The sequence below is a fragment of the Kogia breviceps genome, chromosome 7, assembly GCF_026419965.1.
Source record: "Kogia breviceps isolate mKogBre1 chromosome 7, mKogBre1 haplotype 1, whole genome shotgun sequence".
NCBI classification, from domain to species: Eukaryota; Metazoa; Chordata; class Mammalia; order Artiodactyla; family Physeteridae; genus Kogia; species Kogia breviceps.
The window spans coordinates 80,689,321-80,709,117 of record NC_081316.1 but is presented as its reverse complement, the minus strand read 5'-3'; the positions used below and the strand labels follow the sequence as shown (position 1 = coordinate 80,709,117).

The window sequence follows — 19,797 nt, the reverse complement described above, 5'->3', positions numbered from 1 at the left end:
CTTACGGTCAGTTAAACTACAACAAAGGAGTCAAGAGCATACAATGGAAAAAAGACAGTCTCTTCAATAAGTGGTGCTGGGAAAACTGGACAGTTACATGTAAAAGAATGAAGTTAGAACATTCTCTAACACTACATACAAAAATAAACGCAAAATGGATTAAAGACCTAAATGTAAGACTGGAAACCATAAAATTCCTAGAAGAAAACATAGGCGTAACACTCTGACATAAATCGCAGCAGTATTTTTTTGGATCTGTCTCCTAAAGCAAAGGAAATAAAAGCAAAAATAAACAAATGGGATCTAATTATATTGAAAAGCTTTTGCACAGCAAAGGAAACCATCAGCAAAACGAAAAGACAACCTACTAAGGGGATTCCCTGGCTGTCCAGTGGTTTATGACTTTGCGCTTCCATTGCAGGGGGCATGGGTTCCATCCCTGGTTGAGGAACTAAGATCCCGAAAGCTGTGTGGTACCACCAGAAAAAAAAAAAAAATACAACCTACTGAATGGGAGAAGAGATTTGCAATGATATGGCCGATAAGGATTTAATACCCAAAATATATAAACATCTCCTACAACTGGACACCAAAACAACAAACAACCCGATTTAAAAATGGGCAAAGACCTCAATATTTTTTTCAAAGAAAACGTGCAGATGGCCAACAGTCACATGAAAAGATGCTCAGCATCGTTAATCATCAGGAAAATGCAAATCAGAACCACAGTGAGATATCACCTCACACTTGTCAAGATGGCTATCATCAGAAAGAACACAAATAACAAACGTTGGTGAGGATGTGGTGAAAAGGGAACCCTCATACACTGTTGGTGGGAACGTAAATTGGTGTGGCCACTGTGGAAAACTGTATGGACTTTTCTCAAAAAACTAAAAATAGAACTACCATATGACCCATCAATTCCACTCCTGGATGTATATCCAAACAAACAAAAACACTGATTTAAAAAGATACATGCACCCCAATGTTAGCAGCATTGTTTACAGTTGCCAAGATATGGAAGCAACCTTAGTGTTCATCATCAAATGAGTGGGTAAAGAAGATGTGTATGCACACACACACACACACACACACACTGGAATACAACTCAGCCATAAAAAAGAATGAAATTTTGCCATTTGTAACAACACGGGTGGACTTGAAGGGTATTATGCTGAGTGAAATAAGCCAGACAGAGAAGGACAAATATTGTATGATATCACTTATGTGTGGGATCTAAAAAATACAACAGGGAATTCCCTAGCAGTCCAGTGGTTAAGACTCCATGCTTCCACTGCAGGGAGCAAGGGTTCAGTCCCTGGTTGGGGAAGTAAGATCCGACATCCCACATACCTCAGGGCACAGCCAAAAAAAATTTTTTTTGGTTTTTAATAAATTTATTTTATTTATTTATTTGGCTGTGTTGGGTCTTCGTTTCTGTGCAAGGGCTTTCTCTAGTTGTGGCAAGCGGGGGCCACTCTTCATCGCAGTGCGCAGGCCTCTCACTGTCGCGGCCTCTCTTGTTGTGGAGCACAGCCTCCACAGATGCGCAGGCTCAGTAGTTGTGGCTCATGGGCCCAGTTGCTCCACGGCATGTGGGATCTTCCCAGACCAGGGCTCAAACCCATGTCCCCTGCATTGGCAGGCGGATTCTCAACCACTGTGCCACCAGGGAAGCCCCCAAGTTTTTTTTTAATAAAATAAAAAATACAACAAACTAGTGAATATAACAAAAAAGAAACAGACTCACAGATATAGAAAACAAGCTAGTGGTTACTGGTGAGGAGAGAGAAGGGGGGAGGGGCAACATTGGGGTAGGGGCTTAAGAGGTATAAGCTTTTATGTGTGAAATAAGCTACAAGGATATATTGTACGGCATAGGAAATATCACCAATATTTTATAATAGCTATATATATATATATATATATATTTTTTTTTTTTTTTTTTTACAGTATGCGGGCCTCTCACTGTCGTGGCCTCTCCCGTCGCGGAGCACAGGCTCCGGACGCGAAGGCTCAGAGGCCATGGCTCACGGGCCCAGCCGCTCCGCGGCACGTGGGATCTTCCCGGACCGGGGCACGAACCCGCGTCCCCTGCATCGGCAGGCGGACTCCCAACCACTGCGCCACCAGGGAAGCCCTATAATAGCTATAAATGGAGTATAACCTTTAAAAATTGTACACCTGTAACATATAATATTGTATATCAACTATACTTCAATTAAAAAAAAAGAAAGGTGCAGAAAGGTGACAATAGAATGCAATCTTTTGTATAAAAAAGGAGGAGGGAGAATATATGTGTTTGCATAAGAAAACTTTAGAGGGAGTTCCCTCATGGCCTAGTGGTTAGGATTCTGGGCTTTCACTGCCATGGCCCGGGTTCAGTCCCTGGTTGGGGAACTGAGATCATGCAAGATGTACAGCACAGCCAAAAAAAAAAAGTAAAGAAAGAAAGAGAATTATGGAAAGGTACAAAAAAGTTTTTTAAGTGGTTGCTTGGGGAGAGGGCACGGCTTAGGGATGTCTAGACTTTCCTCTGTAAACCTTTCTATGCTGTTTTGATTTTTGAACCATGTGAATATACATATACCTTATTGAAATATACATGTATTTATATTTATATAAATATACAAAAGGTTGAATGGAAAAATAAGATACAGAATGATGCATCTGATTTGATACCATTTATGTAAATTTGAATAACATGATTAACAATGTAAACAATGCTACATATCAGTTATGTATGCTATACATATGTTGACAAAAGTATAAACATGAGGCTACCAATAGTCCTAGTTCCTTGGATATACTGCCAGAGAAATTTATGCATTGATGCCACACATATCCTATTTTTATGCACAAATGATGGCATACTGTTCTATGCTTTCCATTTTTGGATACTTTTACTATACATTTGTGCTTTTTACAAGAGAAAAAAAACCTCATGAAATCAAGTTATCCACACTTATCCACTAGAGTATTATTGTCACATTTGATAGCGTAACCTTCAAGTTACTTCTTTGTGCTTTATGTGGTCTGAAATTAATTCAGATGCTCTCTGTGGCAAAAAATCCTTTCGTTAACCATTATAACAAAAAGTTAAGAAGGAAAAGTTCACTTTTGCAAGCTAAAAGTACTTGATTCTCAGTCTTCATTTCTCAAACATTAATGCAGATAGTAAAACTGCTACCTCACTTAGGAAGACAAATGCTATTGCTCTTGTTTGTTTTTTTTTAAATTTATTTATTTTATTTATTTATTATTTTTGGCTGCGTTTGGTCTTCATTGCTGCACGCGGGCTTTCTCTAGTTGCGACGAGCAAGGGCTACTCTTTGTTGCGGTGCGAGGACTTCTCATTGTGGTGGCTTCTCTTGTGGAGCACGGGCTCTAGGCATGCAGGCTTCAGTAGTTGTGGCTCATGGGCTCTAGAGTGCAGGCTCAGTAGTTGTGGCGCACGGGTTTAGGTGCTCTAGGGCATGTGGGATCTTCCCGGACTAGGGCTTGAACCCATGTCCCCTGCATTGGCAGGCGGATTCTTAACCACTGTGCCACCAGGGAAGCCCCTTGTTTTTTTTTTTTTAGTATTGTATATTGATATTTTCCCATTATGATTTGGGGAAAACCTCCAAATCCTGTCATCACTTACTCAGCTAGTAGAATGCCTCTCCAGGGGGCAGGGTCTGTGGTTTCAGTCTGTTCTCAGTACATGGTCCTGCTACAGGTAAGTCTGAGGTGACAAGGTCAGTGTCTGGTTATGAGGTGCTCACCTTGCCCCATCTGCCTGCCCAGGGCTCCATCAGTGCTGAGTGCTGGACCACAGTCAGCAGCCCCCTGCCCTCCTTCCATTGTACCAGCCTGTAATCTTCAATGTGTTCCTGGTCTTTGTATCTTCAATTTCTAAATAGGGATGTGTATATCTATCTGTCTTCCTTCTCTTAGGAGTAGTTTGAGAAAGTATTATTTGTAGCCTACTAAACATTAATGTACATAATCACACTAGTAGTCATATACTGAGAACTACTTTATACCAATTAGAATAATAGATGCTTTACTTACACTCTTGTGTCTTGTAATCCTCACAACACCCTGCAAAGATGACATTCTTCCCAACATAAGGATGAGGAAATTGAGGCTCTGGGAACTAGCTGAATTCCCAAACAGCTAGAAAGTAGAGGAGTCAGGATTCAACCCAATTGGGTTTAATTGCAAAGCCCATGTGTTTTCACTGTAATACCATCTCCAGATCAAATGTTTTATTTTCCTACCTTACCTACAGGAAATTTAGCTGAGAAACCACAGCCTGTGTTTACTTTTTAGAACAATCTTTAGAGCCTCTCTCTTTTTTTTTTTCTTTTGGCCAAGCCATGAGCGGCATGCGGGATCTTTGTTCCCTGACCAGGGATCGAACCCAGGCCCCCTGCAGTGGAAGCGCAGAGTCTTAACCACTGGGCCGCCAGCGAAGTTCGAGCCTCTCTCTCCGGAAACCTCTTAGACTGTACAGTTTTGTTTTGTTTTTTTAAATTTTATTTATTTATTTATTTATTTTTGGCTGTGTTGGGTCTTTGTTTCTGTGCATGGGCTTTCTCTAGTTGCGGCGAGCGGGGGCCACTCTTCATCGCAGTGAGCGGGCCTCTCACTGTCGCGGCCTCTCTTGTTGCAGAGCACAGCCTGCACAGACACGCAGGCTCAGTAGTTATGGCTCATGGGCCTAGTTGCTCCGCGGCATGTGGAATCTTCCCGGACCAGGGCTTGAACCCGTGTCCCCTGCATTGGCAGGCAGGTTCTCAACCACTGCGCCACCAGGGAAGCCCTGTACAGTTACTTTTTTAGTTCTGTTAAGTTTTGCCAAATAATGCAAATAAGGGAAATATGATATTTTAGAAATAAGAGTATCGTGTCACCCCATTCCAACTAGAAGTTCTTTCTAGTCATATTATCAACCAGATATACAAATCATAAATGACACAAAAAGGAGAAACATAAGCTTTCCTTTGCCTTTTTGAAAAAAGCTAAGCAAATACACAAACAGATAAATATATAAAGGCAGTCCATGCCTGCATTAATGATGAGAGTATGCTGGAGAAACTCCCTGGTGGTCCAGTGGTTAGGACTTGGCACTCTCACTGCCAACGGTGCAGGTTCGATTCCTGGTTGGGGAACTAAGATCTTACAAGCCACGTGGCACAGCCAATTAAAAAAAAAGTATGCCAAGAACCAAGGGTTATGATTAATCTAATCTCTTTCCCATGCGTGATGGGTTAAAAAAAAGGAACAAATTCTTTTACTATTGAGAAGTGAGGTCTGTGTCCCCTTCACTTGAATGTAGATAGGCTCTGTGACTGCTCTGACCAATATTATATGGTGAAAGTGACACTCTGCCAGTTTCTAGCTCCAGGCCGTAAGGAACTGTTATGGACTGAATGTTTGTGTCTCTCCAAAATTCCTATGTTGAAATGGTCTATCTCCCATGTGATGGTATTAGGAGGTGGGACCTTTGGGACCTGATTAAGGTTAGAGGAGGTGATTAGTATTAGATGGGATTAGTGCCCTTATAAGAATCATGAGAGAACTTGCCTCATTCTGCTCTCTACCATGTCTGGATACATTAAGAAGTCAGCAGTCTGCAACCCAGAGGATGGTCCTCACCAGAACTGGCTGTGCTGGCACCCTGATCTTGGACTCCCAGGCTTCGGAATGTTACCAAGTCCAAGCTTGTACTGCTTGCCACATGACAGGACAATAAATTGAGAGGCGAGTTTTGGGGGCAAGGAGTAGCAACTTTATATGGAAAACCGGCAGGCTAAGGTGGTGGACTAGTGTCCCAAAGAACCATCTTACCTGAGTTTGAATTCAGGCTTCTTTTAATACTAAAAGGGGGAGGAGGTGTGGCTGGTTGTTGCAGACTTCTTGGTTCAGGAATCCTTTGTTCTTGCGGCTGTCCAAAGTCTGCTCACAATGTTCCTATAAACCTGCAACAAGGCAATGGTTATTTTCTTTTATAAATTAATTCATTTATTTATTTTTTTTGCCACACCATGTGGCTTGCAGGATGTTAGTTCCTCTACCAGGGATTGAACCCACACCCTTGGCAGTGAAAGCGTGGAGTTCTAACTGTCAATTGCTATTTTTTGTTCTGCAACTTAAAAAAAAAAAAAATTGGGGCTTCCCTGGTGGCGCAGTGGTTGAGAGTCCGCCTGCCGATGCAGGGGACGCGGGTTCGTGCCCCGGTCTGGGAAGATCCCACGTGCCGTGGAGCGGCTGGGCCCGTGACCACAAAAAAAAAAAAAAAAAAAAAAAAATTGTTTATTTATTTGGCTGCACTGGGTCTTAGTTGCGGCACGTGGGATCGTCGTCGCCACGTGTGAGATCTTTGTTGTGGCACCCAGGATCTAGAGTTGCGGCATGTGAGATCTAGTTCCTTGACCCGGGATCTGACCTGGGATCAAACCCGGACCCCCTGCATTGGGAGTGCCAGAGTCTTAACCACTGGAACACCAGGGAAGTCCGTGTTCTGCAACTTTTAATCTCTATATGAAGGGAAAAGTATTATAGCTTTAAAGGTCAGAGCCTCCAGAATGGGCTATCATGTATATTTCAGGCTGTAAGATGCAGAGCCAGCATGAGTAAGCATGGGCAATAGAGCACAAGGGTTCGAGCTAAAGGAAGAGATCCGACATGGAGTCAGGTTTGTTCTTGTCTGTTACAAGAACTGTGAGAAATAAATTTTGGTTGTTTAAGGCCCCCAGTCTATGGTGTTCTGTTACAGCAAGCCAAATTGACCAAGACAGGGACTGGCAGCTTCTACTTCCTGTATTTCGGAATACTAGTTCTTAGATCCCAGAGCCACCATGTAAGAAGACTGACTACGCTGCAGGAGAGGCCACATTGAGAAGCCCAGGGACTACATAGAGAGGAGGGGGCCACAGTTGAGGCCTGCCTTCCAGCAATTCTTGCCCAAGTGCCATCCAAGCACATGAATAAAATCATCTTGGATGCTCAGGACCAGCTCAGACACAAGCTGAATACCACCAAGTGACCCCAGTCACTGCAACGTAGAGCAGAAAGGTTATCCAGCTGAGTTGTGCCCAAATTCCTGACTCACAAAATCTTGAAATATTATAAAATAGCTATTATTGTAAACCACTAAGAATATTTTATTTTTTAATCTTTATATTTTATAATAATCTTTGACTTATAGAAAAATTACAGAAGTAGTACAATTCCCATGTACTTTTCATCCAGTTTCCCCAAATGTTGAAATATAACCAGAGTACAATCATAAGAAATCAGGAAATTGGCTTTGATTCAATTCTATTCATTCGTTTATAAACTTCATTTCATCTTTGCCAGTTTTTGCACCAATGTCCCTTCTCTGGTCCAGGATCCAATCAATCTATGAATCCAGATTGCATTTAATTGCATTTAATTCTCCTCCAGTCTATGACAGTTCCTCAAACTGTCTTTGTCTTTTATGACTGACACTTTTGAAGAGTACTGGTCAGTTATTTTATAGAATGTCCCTCACTTTAGGTTTGTCTGATATTTTCTCATAGTTAGGTAGAGATTATGTTTTTTTGGCAAGAAAATCAGAGGAGTAATGTCCTTTTCTCACTGCATCATATCAAGGGATACATGATGTTGTACAGGATGCTAGTAATCATTTGGTTAAGGTGGTTTTTCTACCATATAGTTATTAGTTTCCCTTTGTGAGTAATCAGTATTTGGTGGGAAGAGACTTTGACACAATGTAAATATCTTCATCATACTTTAATCCACTTATTTTAACATCCAGTTTTGCCTGCAACAATAAACCACATAGTTATGAGATGGTTTGTTATGCAGCAATAGATAACTGGTACCACTGTGATAGTACTGCCTTTTTTAGGGTCTCAAATAATTTGGCTCATAACCCTAATATAGTCACATAGCAGTTATTCTTTTTTTTTTTTTTGCCACACTGTGGGGCTTGCGGGGTCTTAGCTCCCTTCCCGGGGATTGAACCCATGCCCCCTGCAGTGGAATTGCAGAGTCCTAACCACTGGACCACCAGGGAATTCCCCAGTTATTCTTACTAAAATAAGATTCTGAGGAAAACCAGATTATCACACTAATCTTTAAATCCAGTCAGTTAACAAATCTTAGTAGTTATGAAATTCACATATCTATTTATCCTCTGAATATTCTTCACAATGCTTTTAAGGCAGTGGACTGAAGAATTATTCAAGAAATCAGCACAGCCTCAGTTACTTTCTGATTTGTCCTTGTGAGGTAGTGAACAGGAAATTTCATAGATAATACTGGCTCCTCAGGGCTTCCTCAATCCTGACAATGTTTCTGAGCAAATATTTCTATGGAGGCTGATCACAGATCTGGGGTCTTCCCCCCCCACCACCATAATTATTCCAGTAACCAAAGTCATGTTATTCCCATCTCTGTTCTTTTACCAATAGTGTTAAGACCTACCCCACCCCACCCACAGGGTCCAAAGCGAGGGTGGAGTGTCCTCAACCACTGAGCCTGTAGAATCATATCTTCTTTGAAATTCACACCCTCCAATCCCAGCTTCCATGATCATGGCCAAGGCCAGGTCTGACGGATTTGCCAGTGGTGCTAAATACTCTACTATAGTCCCTGGTGAATGCCAAGACCAACCTTCATCCAATTCTCCTGAATGTCTTTAATCAATGTCCTTGGTTCTCAGCAGCCCCTAGATGAAAGGTACAGTGATTTGTGACACCTAAAACTATAGCTATTGTTTTCTTACCTTTTGCTTTGACCTGGAGCCCACATTATGCATGACTGCTCTCAAAGGCTTTCTATCGCAGATGATCAAAGATTATGACAGGAACAGAATGCCTTTTCATCACATCCAAGAACAGATGGTCAGTCCTGAGTCCAACATCTAGGTGTACTCAGCCCCTAGGGAGACCAGGCTACTGTGGAGAGTGGATGGACCAATCTTGCAACAGGATACCATGGCGCCAATCCCTAGAAGTAAGGTTACCCCCAATTCCCTTGCACTTTGCTTTGTTCACTTAACGTGATGTGCTACAGATGATTCCTTATCAGTGTATATAGAGCTATGTGATTCTATTAACGTAAATAACTTATTTGACTTTAAGTGGCTTCTACTACTTCAGTCAGTGCTGTAGTGAGTGTGCTTGCATATCTATCCATCCTTGTACGTAAGAATCTATGTAGAGGAGTGGGAATTCAAAATGGTGCAGCTACTGTGAAAACAGTATGGTAGTTCCTTAAAAAATTAAATATAGTACCATATGATCCAGCAATTCTACTTCTGGGCATATACCCGAAAGAATTGAAGGCAGGAACTCAAACAGATATTTGTATACTCATTTACATGGCAGCACTATTCCACGATAGCCAAGAGGTGGAAGCAACCCAAGGGTCCATCAACAGGTAAAAGATAAACAAAATGTGGTCTATACACACAATGGAATTTAAAAATGGAATTCAGCCTTAAAAAGGAAGAAAATTCTGACACATGCTACAACATGGAAGAAACTTGAAGACATTATGCTAAGTGAAATAAGCCAGTCGTAAAAGGACACATATCGTATGGCTCCACTTATATGAGGTACCTGGAGTAATCAAATTCATAGAGACAGGAAGTAGAATGGTAGTTGGCAAAAGGCTGGGGAGAGGGGAATGGGTATGGAGTTTCAGTCTGAGAAGATGACAAGGTTCTGTAGATGGATGGTAGTGGTTGTTTCACAGAAATATGAATGTACTTAATGCAGCTGAACTGTACACATGAATACGGCTGAAATGGTAAATTTTTTGTTATGTATATTTTACCACAATTTACAAATTTTAAAAAATTCTATAAAACAATGAAGAAAAAAAAGAACCTATCTAGAGGATAAATTCCTAGATATGGAATTGTTGGGACAAAAGGTACATACATTATTTACTTTGAGAGATATTATCACATTGCCCTCTGGTGTGCACTCATACCAGTAAGAGTGACTATTTCCACAAAATCTCATCAATTCGAGGAATTATCTAATTATTTGATCACTGCAGAGTTTAAGCTGGGGAGTGAATTCAGTTGGCAGTTTTGAAAGATCCCCTTAGTTGGTGTGTGCAGAAGGGGTTGAGTGTGGGCGTGGGGGTGAGCCAGGTGGACTAGTTAGGGAGCTGCTTCAGGAGTCCAGGGCTGGGGTGCTGGTGCCTCGGACCAGCAGGGTGGCAGTGGGGATTTATTCAACAAATCAATTCAAGATTAATCGAGTGACTGCTATGTGCTGGGCTGTTCTAGGTATTGGGGCTACAACAGTGAACCAGACAAAATCCTTGCTCTCATGGAGCTGACATTCTAATAGGAGGAGAGGAGGGGAGAGAAAACAGATAGTTGGTGATGGTGCTATGAAAAAAATTAAAGCAGGGAAAGGGGAGGTGATATTTGGGCAGAGACCACAGTGAAATGAGGAAAGGAGAGCCCTGTGGATATGGAGGGGTGTTTTGTGCTGGTCTCAGCCTATCAAGCAGTGATGTGGTTGGATTGGCCCTCGTGGTTCTTATTCTGATTGCAAGACACCCTTCAGCAACAGCCATTGGGAAACTTTGAAAAAACAAAGGTTTTTTACTTACAGGACCTGGAAGTCAACAGCACCTGGGGCCACACAGTGAGGTCATGGGGAGAGAAAGAGAAAGCATGTGTGAGCCTGGGGTTCTGCTTTTATTGGGGTCAAGGGTGGGGACCAAGGTTTTTGCGTGCTCACTCTTTATTGGTGAATTTAAAAACATAAGGACAGAAATTTAAAGCATGGAAAGAGAAAAAACAAGTGGCCCAAACAGTTATCAAATTCAACCAACATCGCTAAAACAAAGGAACCTCAATGCAGGGAGGTGGCCTGGCTTTTTATCTAGTGGCTGGCAATGTGTTTATTCTAGATAGCCGTCTTTGAACACAGGAGCCAAAATCTTTTTATCATCTCTGTGAAGGGGATCAAGGGACAACTGAATAGACTTCCTCCTGCTGCTATGGGTGACATGGTGAGGGCCACTGTCAAGAAAGGCAAACTAGCGGACTTCTCTGGTGGTCCAGTGGTTAAGACTCTGCACTTACAGTGCAGGGGGCATGGGTTCCATCCCTGGTAGGGGAGCTAAGATCCCACGTGCCTTGTGGCATGGCCAAAAAAAAAAAAAAAGTACTTAAAAAAGAAAGGCAAACCAGAGCTCAGAAAAAAAGTACACCCAGCAGCGGTAATTTGACAACAAAAGTCTTACCAGAGAAAAGATGGCATGTTTCTTTATTTAGATAACACTGGGAGCATAGTAAACAGTAGAAGCGAGATGAAAGGTTCAGCCATCACAGGACCAGTTGCAAAAGATTGTGCAGACTTGTGGCCCAGGATTGCATCCAATGCTAGCAGCATTGCATGATTCTTTGGTGTATTTGGAAAGAAAGAAAGAAAGGAAGGAAGGAAGGAAGGAAGGAAGGAAGGAAATTAAAAATTATTTGCTCACCCTGCCCAAAAGATAGTCATCTTTGAAGTGGATACATAGGCAATCAAAACTTAAGTCAGGCACTTGCATTATAGAAAAACAAAAAAAATCCAACAACCTGTCAGGGTTTACAATGCAATCTACCCTGTGATGCAGAGGCATCAGAATCAATGGTGAGGACATTAACTGGCTGGGTAACTGATTGGCTAAAAGTCAGGGTAGGGTACATTGTAAGCAGAAATTGCACATCTAAATAGGGTTATAGTAGCAAATCTGATAATAATTATACAGGCAATAGTCTGAAATTCAGTCCACAGCCATTGTATCAAACTTGAAAAGTTCAGTCTTGAAAGTAGATCAGTTATCTCCGGGGGGGTGGGGGCTGGCAATCTGTTCAAAGATTTGGTAAGATTGTGGAATACTTTAACATCTTGGGCCATCTGGTGTAAGTAGCGTTGAACCTGTCCTGAGTTGGGAGATTGCTCTATATCTCATCGAACCAGTCTTTTAGTTCTGAGAATAGGTCAGTTAAAGGATTATATCCCATTTTTGGAAGCAGTGATGCAGGTGGGTTCCCCAAGTTAGGCCATACATGATGCAGGTATTTGGATCAGGTATTTATGTATTTATTTATTTATTTGTTTAAACTTTTTTTTGCCTTTGACGCTTGTGGGATCTTAGTTCCCTGACCAGGGATTGAACCCAGGCCCTCTGCGGTAAAAGCTCCAAGTCCTAACCACTGGACTGTCAGGGAATTCCCTTGGATCAGGTATTTAATAAGAGGCATTTCTAGGGAAACAGAAGAAACAAGCAAACAAAAACGGTTCATGACTGGAGCATATTATAATCCAAGTTTCTGAGTTCTGAAGGCAGCAGTCAAGATTTCTAGATGTCAGGCTTGAGGTATTTTCAGATGGAATGAGGGCAGACAATGGCAATCTGATAGATTTTCCTGGTTTGCAGTTTGAATGTCTCTGGTGATTTTTCTTAGTGGCCCACATAGCAACAATCATGAAGATTGTCCATACATGAGCTGTTGTGGAGATCTCTCTGAAGTTTACATCAAGTTGTCCCACTTCAGCCTGCATAGCTTTGGGAAAAGGGTGGTTTTTGTTCTTAATGATTCCAAGTCAGAGGGTGGGAGAAAAATTGGAAACATTAGTCTGGAGAGTTGTAGCCAGATATTGGAGGAAACAAGAAGAATTCAGCATCCAGTCCAGTTGACAGGTACAAAACAAAACACCAAAGACAATTAACAGGACTAGAATCTGATGTCTCCAAGGTATACAATAGTTTTCCATTGAAACATAATTTTTTTCTCTATATACTCACTCCCATTTCTATCAGAGATAATCAAAGTAAGACTAATTTGTTTGCAAAATAAGTCTAGTCTCATTAAACGTGGCCTGATTATTTACACAGGTGCAGCAAGAATAGTGATTGATCATATAGGCTCTTTTAAGTCTGCCTTGCTGGAACTTTTCATAAGGAATCTCCAGATTGAATTTTTAAATGCCTCTTGAGGCTAGGAAACCAAGCCTAGAATTTACCATCAGACTTTGCCTGCAATACCTGTAGAACTGGGTGAATTCCTCTCTCTTCTTGAGGTTCCCAAAATATCCTGAGGTTCCTGGGCCTTCCAGGAAGTGATCTCATAATGCTGCTGAAACCCTGTAAGCAAGGTACCAGGGTGATTTTTCCAAGGGGTTTGTTGGCTCTATAAAGTCAACTTATTTCCTTAAAGCCATCTGGCCATACCTGAGTCTGTGTATGTCTCTCTCAAATATGATATTCCTGTCAAAAACCTTGGTGATATAACCAACATTTCCAATTTTGTCCTGTCACAAGGAGAACAGATTCTTGTTGCCCTTATGCAAATAACTATATTGCCATGAAAATAAGAATACTCAATGGGAGTTTCCAAATTCTGGAGGGATCAGGTAGGAAGGAAAAGTAATTGTTTCATCTTTGTTCACAAAGATATACTTTACCAAATTACTGTAAGTCATAGTTAGCTTAAGAGAAAAAGTTTCCTTAGATCTGGAAAACAAAAGATTAAAGAACCAACAATGTTTCAGGCAAAAGGCATTAAAAAATTATAATTATCCTCAGCAGTTCATTCAATCCTATGTAATTAATTCTTTTTTTAAAATTAATTAATTTATTTATTTGGCTGCATTGGGTGTTCATTACTGTATGCAGGCTTTCTCTAGTTGTGGTGAGTGGGGGCCACTCTTCGTTGCAGTGCGCGGGCTTCTCATTGGGGTGGCTTCTCTTGTTGCGGAGTACGGGCTCTGGGCACGCAGGCTTCAGTAGTTCTGGCACACAGGCTCAGTAGTTGTGGCACACAGGCTTAGTTGCTCCACGGCATGTGGGATCTTCCCAGAGCAGGACTCGAACCCGTGTCCCCTGCATTGGCAGGTGGATTCTTAACCACTGTGCCACTAGGGAAGTCCCTATGTCATTAATTCTTGATCTTGATCTTTTGTTAGCAGTTTTATGAATCCAGTTTTCCTTAGACCTCTAGAAAATCCCAAAGTTACTCCCAGGTCAAAAAGACTTCACTTAGAATTTGATTTGGGGAAATTTGTCCAAAATATCAAAAGGTTTTGGACACTTAACTAAATAACATCACAGATCATTATGAAACAATACTTAATTATCTACTTAACCAAAGTGACAAAAGATTTAAAAGGCAAATACAGAAGGTCCCAGAGTTGTGAGTTCTCATAATATTCAGAAGACTCAGTTTTCTTAGTAATCAAGCACCTGATTAAAGTAACATGAAGAAGAGGAAATTATTTTGGTAAAACACAACATCTTTGATTCCTAGCCAGATTACTTAAAAGGTAAAGAAAAACCTTTTGTAATCTCTTATGAGGAGTAGATCAATGCTCCAAGATAACTTTGTCCTTTTAGCAGATGAAAGAAAATACATAAGCATACTACTGATATTAAAGCCTATGTTTTTAAAAAAATCCTTATAGTAACAATTCCATTTTAGCCAACTTGACCCCACAAGGTAAAATTCTCTGTTCCTTTCTCTTTCTTCCTAACTTTCTATACCATTTCATCCTTTATTTTCCTCTTTCCCATTCTGAAATAACCAGTTTTACTTTAGGAAAAATTTACTTTCTTTTCCCTTAACAAAAGTGCATCTCCATACCTCATACCTTCTCTAAGCCAAAAAAAAAAATCCTACTTTCCTTGCATACGGAGTTGTTTACCTTATTATTTCTAGTAGCTTTAATTATGTATATTAATTAGAATTCTTAACCTTTAGAAACCTTAATTTCTAATGAACACTAAGAAGTAAGCACGGGGCTTCCCTGGTGGCGCAGTTGTTGGGAGTCTGCCTGCCGATGCAGGGGACGCGGGTTCGTGCCCCGGTCCGGGAAGATCCCACATGCCGCGGAGCGGCTGGGCCCGTGAGCCGTGGCCGCTGGGCCTGCGCGTCCGGAGCCTGCGCTCCGCAGCGGGAGAGGCCACAGCGGTGAGAGGCCCGCGTACCGCAAAAAAAAAAAAAAAAAAAAAAAAAAAAAAGAAGTAAGCACGTGTGTGGGGAGTTCCCTGGTGGTCTAGTGGTTAGGATTTGGCAGTGCAGCCAAAAAAAAAAAACAAAACAAAACAAAAAGTAAGCACTTGTGAACCGAACTGTCTGTTAAATCATCATTCTTTAGATTGGCAAATTTATGAATACATTTCATAATTTCTAGAAACATACATTTCTTCATAGTACAGTTTTTCAATGTGGCAAGGACATGCTTACTAATAGTAGAAAATACCATTTCCTCTGTAATAGGAGGTCAAAATTAGGTAAACTTAGATTTCTTGAGCAATTCCTATTTCAGTATTTTATCGTATTTGGAAATGATCTAGACATTCAATGAATTCCCATCATTTAATTTAACTTAGCAAAATTTTCAGGGTGGAAGTTACCAAAGATTAGGGAAACTATTTTTAAGTAGACATACCACAACACATAATTATTGCAGTAAAGTTCACCTAAAAACTCTTATCCCAGGAGGCTTCCCTGGTGGCGCAGTGGTTGAGAGTCTGCCTGCCAATGCAGGGGACACGGGTTCTAAGCCCTGGTCTGGGAGGATCCCACATGCCGCGGAGCAACTAGGCCCATGAGCCACAGCTACTGAGCCTGCGGGTCTGGAGCCTGTGCTCTGCCGCAAGAGAGGCTGCGATAGTGAGAGGCCCATGCACCGCGATGAAGAGTGGCCTCTGCTCTCTGCAACTAGAAAAAGCCCAGGCACAGAAACGAAGACCCAACACAGCCAAAAATAAATAAATAAATAAATAAATAAATAAATAAATTTTTTAAAAAGAGAATGAAAAAAAACCTCTTATCCCACTTACATTTATCTATCTCCCAACAATTATGTTGACTACCCACAAAAACTTCATTACATACAAGTCAGCCATCATCCAAAACTACCTTTCTTGCTGACAGATTTTGTAATGGAGATAACATGAATTTATTTGACTAGTAAGCCCAGGGAGAATAAAAGTTGTTTACCTGCATTTTATTTATTTATTTATTTATTGGCCGTATGTCATGTGGGATCTTAGTTCCCCACCCAGGGATCGAACCCACACCCCCTGCAGTGGAAGTGTGGAGTCTTAACCACTGGACCACCAGGGAGGTCCCAATCTGCATTTTATTTAATGCTGGTAACTCTAAAGACATACCTATTTTAATTTAACCAGTTTTTATTTACCAGAGATTACCTCGGATCATGTGAACTCGAAAAACATTTGAGTTAGTTACTGTATTTCTGAGTTTTAGGAATCCTTAATTCATAACTATTTATTTTTAAACCAATTAAATAGATCTCTTTTAGAAATTAATTTTGGCATTTCCATCCAGAGGTAGAGAAAGAAAAACATCACATATATATAACGTGCCTCCATAGATACACATAAATGTGCAGACAGACACAGATACTGTATAGCTTCTGTTCCAAAATTTTAGCTATGAATCACATGCAACAATATAAAACTCATTAGTTTATAATAACAGTTGAATCCAAGTTGGCAGATGGAACAGTTTAAGGTTACCTGCTCCAATGGCTAAAGCTTCTTACTAATATTTGTGGAGAAGACTTTTAAGATTTGTATTTGTCCTTAACAAGTAATCTCCTGAGGTGTTTATATTTCAAAGACATTATAAGAGTTACATCTTCAAGGGACAGAGAAAGAATCTAAGTTTTCTTCTTGGAGTTTTAGTGCCTTTTGGATGGTTTTGGCAGTCCCAATAAAATGTAGTAGTGCTGCCCTATAATTAGGGGAATACCTTGTAAAAATAATCCTCTGGACTCCAGGTCAGAGTGGGCCTTTTCAGGGTTGAAAATGAAAAGGGGTGATATTGGATCACTGTGGTCACAGAAATGATAAACCTATTGAACCAGGCCAATTTTGCGCAGCAGGAGATGGGCTTCATCTTAATGTTTTCCATTCATTGTGAGCCTTACCAGTGGTCACTGTGATGGAAGAATGGTCATGGTGCCAGGCACTAAACATCCAAGTGAGAAGAGGAAGTCCCCTGGTATGAATATCAGTGGCTCTGAGGGCCTTTGCCTTCCCATTTCCCTCTTCCTCCTCACAAGAGATCTTGGTAACCTTGTCACCTTTTCCCTTGGGGGCAGGGACACCAATGACTCATACTTCTAATTCTGCCCCCATACAGAGGAAAGTCCAGGGGCCTCGGGATCTGTAATATCTCAGAGGAAATGAGGGTGTAGCTCAAATGGATCTTTAAGAAAGTTATGGATTTTAGTGTCTTTAGAGATACCAGCCTGTTGACACATTTTGGCAGCTGTAAATATCAATTCAGAGATTGTCTTGTTCCAACCAAACAAGAAAATCCAAGAAATCCACAATAGCCAATTAGTTTCCCTCTCTCTTTCCCCATGCATAAAATCTTTAAATAATATTTTAATTTCAGTTAAGGTATAGTTTTTGATCTCAGTTTCCTCTTCCTGTTTTTATCCTGTTACCTTAATCTTATGTGCTGTTACCAGAAATTTTTGGATGATGTCACTGTGAGCCCTCTTTGTGGGTGGCTGCTTTCTTTTCCATGGGGTATCCCAGGAGACCTTGCCAGGATTGGGTCTGCCTCCACTTGCGTGAGTGTAATTCCAGAGTTTTGGCTTGTTGGTATGCATGGCTTTAAATAACACCCAGGAGGCACTTCCATGGTGGTCCAGCGGTTAAGACTCTGTGCTCCCAATGCAGGGGGCCCAGGTTCAATCCCTGGTCAGGGAACTAGATCCCACATGCCTGCAACTAAAGATCCCGCCTGCTGCAACTAAAGATCCTGCATGCTGCAACTAAAAGATCCCACATGCCACAACTAAGACCCAGCACAGCCAAATAAATAAATAAATATTCAAATAAATAACACCCAGGAAGCGTCTGTGGGGTTTTGCATTTGTCACAGAGCTGGTGTACCCCGTCAGGGTTCTTAGGAGACATTGGCACCAGATGTTTAGGACATTATATTTGTCTATTAATTTTTTTAGTAACACTGATGCTGAAAGGTCAGCCTCTGTGCACCTGTGCCAAATCAAATCTCGGAGACACAGTTTTGATGGAAGTAGAAAAGAATAGCTTTATTGCTTTGCCAGGCAAAGGAGGACACAGTGGGCTCCTACCCTGAAAAACTGTATGTCCCTAACCCAGGAGGATTTGATGAGGAGTTTTATAGCAACAGTTCAAGTGTGGAGTTGCTGATAAGATTAGGGTGTTTGCTGCACTCCTTTAATCTCATCTCAGGTGGTCTCAATCTTTGTTTGTTTGTTTGTTTTATTTTTGGCTGAGTTGGATCTTTGTTGCTGCACACGGCTTCCTCTAGTTGCAGAGAGCAGGGGCTACTTTTTGTTGTGGTGCGCTGGCTTCTCATTGCAGTGGCTTCTCTTGTTGCGGAGCATGGGTTCTAGGCACGTGGGCTTCAGTAGTTGTGGCTCGCGGGCTCTAGAGTGCAGGCTCAGTAGTTGTGGCACACGGGCTTAGTTGCTCTGCTGCATGTGGGATCTTCCCAGACCAGGGCTCGAACCTGTGTCCCCTGCATTGGCAGGCGGATCCTTAACCACTGCGGATTAACCACTGTCTCCTAATCTTGATGAGCTTCTCTGGTTCCTTTAATCTTGCCTCAGGTGGCTTCTTGGCTGCTTCTCCCTTGATTAGCCACTGTTTGAATCTCCCTTTGGGAACTCAGGGAAGGTCATGGATGCTGGAGTCTGTTCCCTACAAACAAGAAACGGGGGACAGAAAGGCTTCCATGCCCAGGAGCCCCACAGGGTCCTGCTCAGTTGCAACATCATACCAGGGATTGGATCCGTAATATTCCATCAGTTCAGGGGACCAAATGAAGTGAGTGAAGTGGTGACACAGAGACCAGAGACCGTAAGCCTCTGTCATATTTTCCCTCTGGTGTTGCCCCTGTTTCTGGCTGCAAGGCTATTTCATTCTTCTTGGTTAGGACACATAGTCCTACATAGCACAACCTACTGACAGTGGTAGCAGGAAGAGGTCTCCTATTCTCTTCCCCTAAGGGAATGTTTTTCTCATGCCTTTAGCCTCTCCTTGAGTAGTGACAGTAGCCTTACAATTCAGTCTACCCTCCTTAGCTCTCCTTGGCCTTGAGGCATGGAGGACCCTTAGGCGATAGTCAATTAAGTCCTTTATAATTAGTGGCCTAATCTTCTCATAAGACCATTTAGTCTTTATCACACCACTCTGGGGAGATCCTTGGATTATTATAGCAGCTGTGACCTTTCGGGTTGAATACCACAGGCAACACACCACTGAGAAACATGTGAAAGCACACAGTAGTGCAGCAGACCCCCAGCAAGTGGTGCTCCTTTCTCAGATGGTGTTACCCACCTGAGTTAGGTGTTTAGTGAGCAAGTTAGAGGTAAAAAGGGCATTCCCCTTGTTTAATTGCAAGGGCAATCATGCAATCCTGCCCACTATGCCAATTGTTTTGTGCCTGTCTCTGCCTGTCAATAAGCAATGTTATGGCTGAACTGGCTCTTAAAGTTCTTATGATGATTGTAAGATATCCTGCAGCAATAAGCATCAGGAAACTTTGAAAAAATAAAGGTTCGTTTACAGGACCCGGAAATTACACAGTGTACCTGTGGCCATAGAGCAAGGTTGCCATAGAGGAAGAAAGAATGTGTGGGCTTGGGGTTCTGCTTTTATTGGCGTTGAGGGTTGAGGACCTAGGGTTTCAGTCTCACTCTTCATTGATGAATTTAAAACATATGATGGGCTTCCCTGGAGGCACAGTGGTTAAGAATCCGCCTGCCA

At 41.7% G+C, this 19,797-nt stretch overlaps 1 protein-coding gene across 3 annotated transcripts in view; it reads left to right on the top strand.

Moving 5' to 3' along the window:
- The window catches only part of ANAPC15 (anaphase promoting complex subunit 15), a 76,110-nt gene that overhangs the window by 36,674 nt on the left and 19,639 nt on the right, over positions 1-19,797 (top strand). The window lies entirely within an intron of this gene.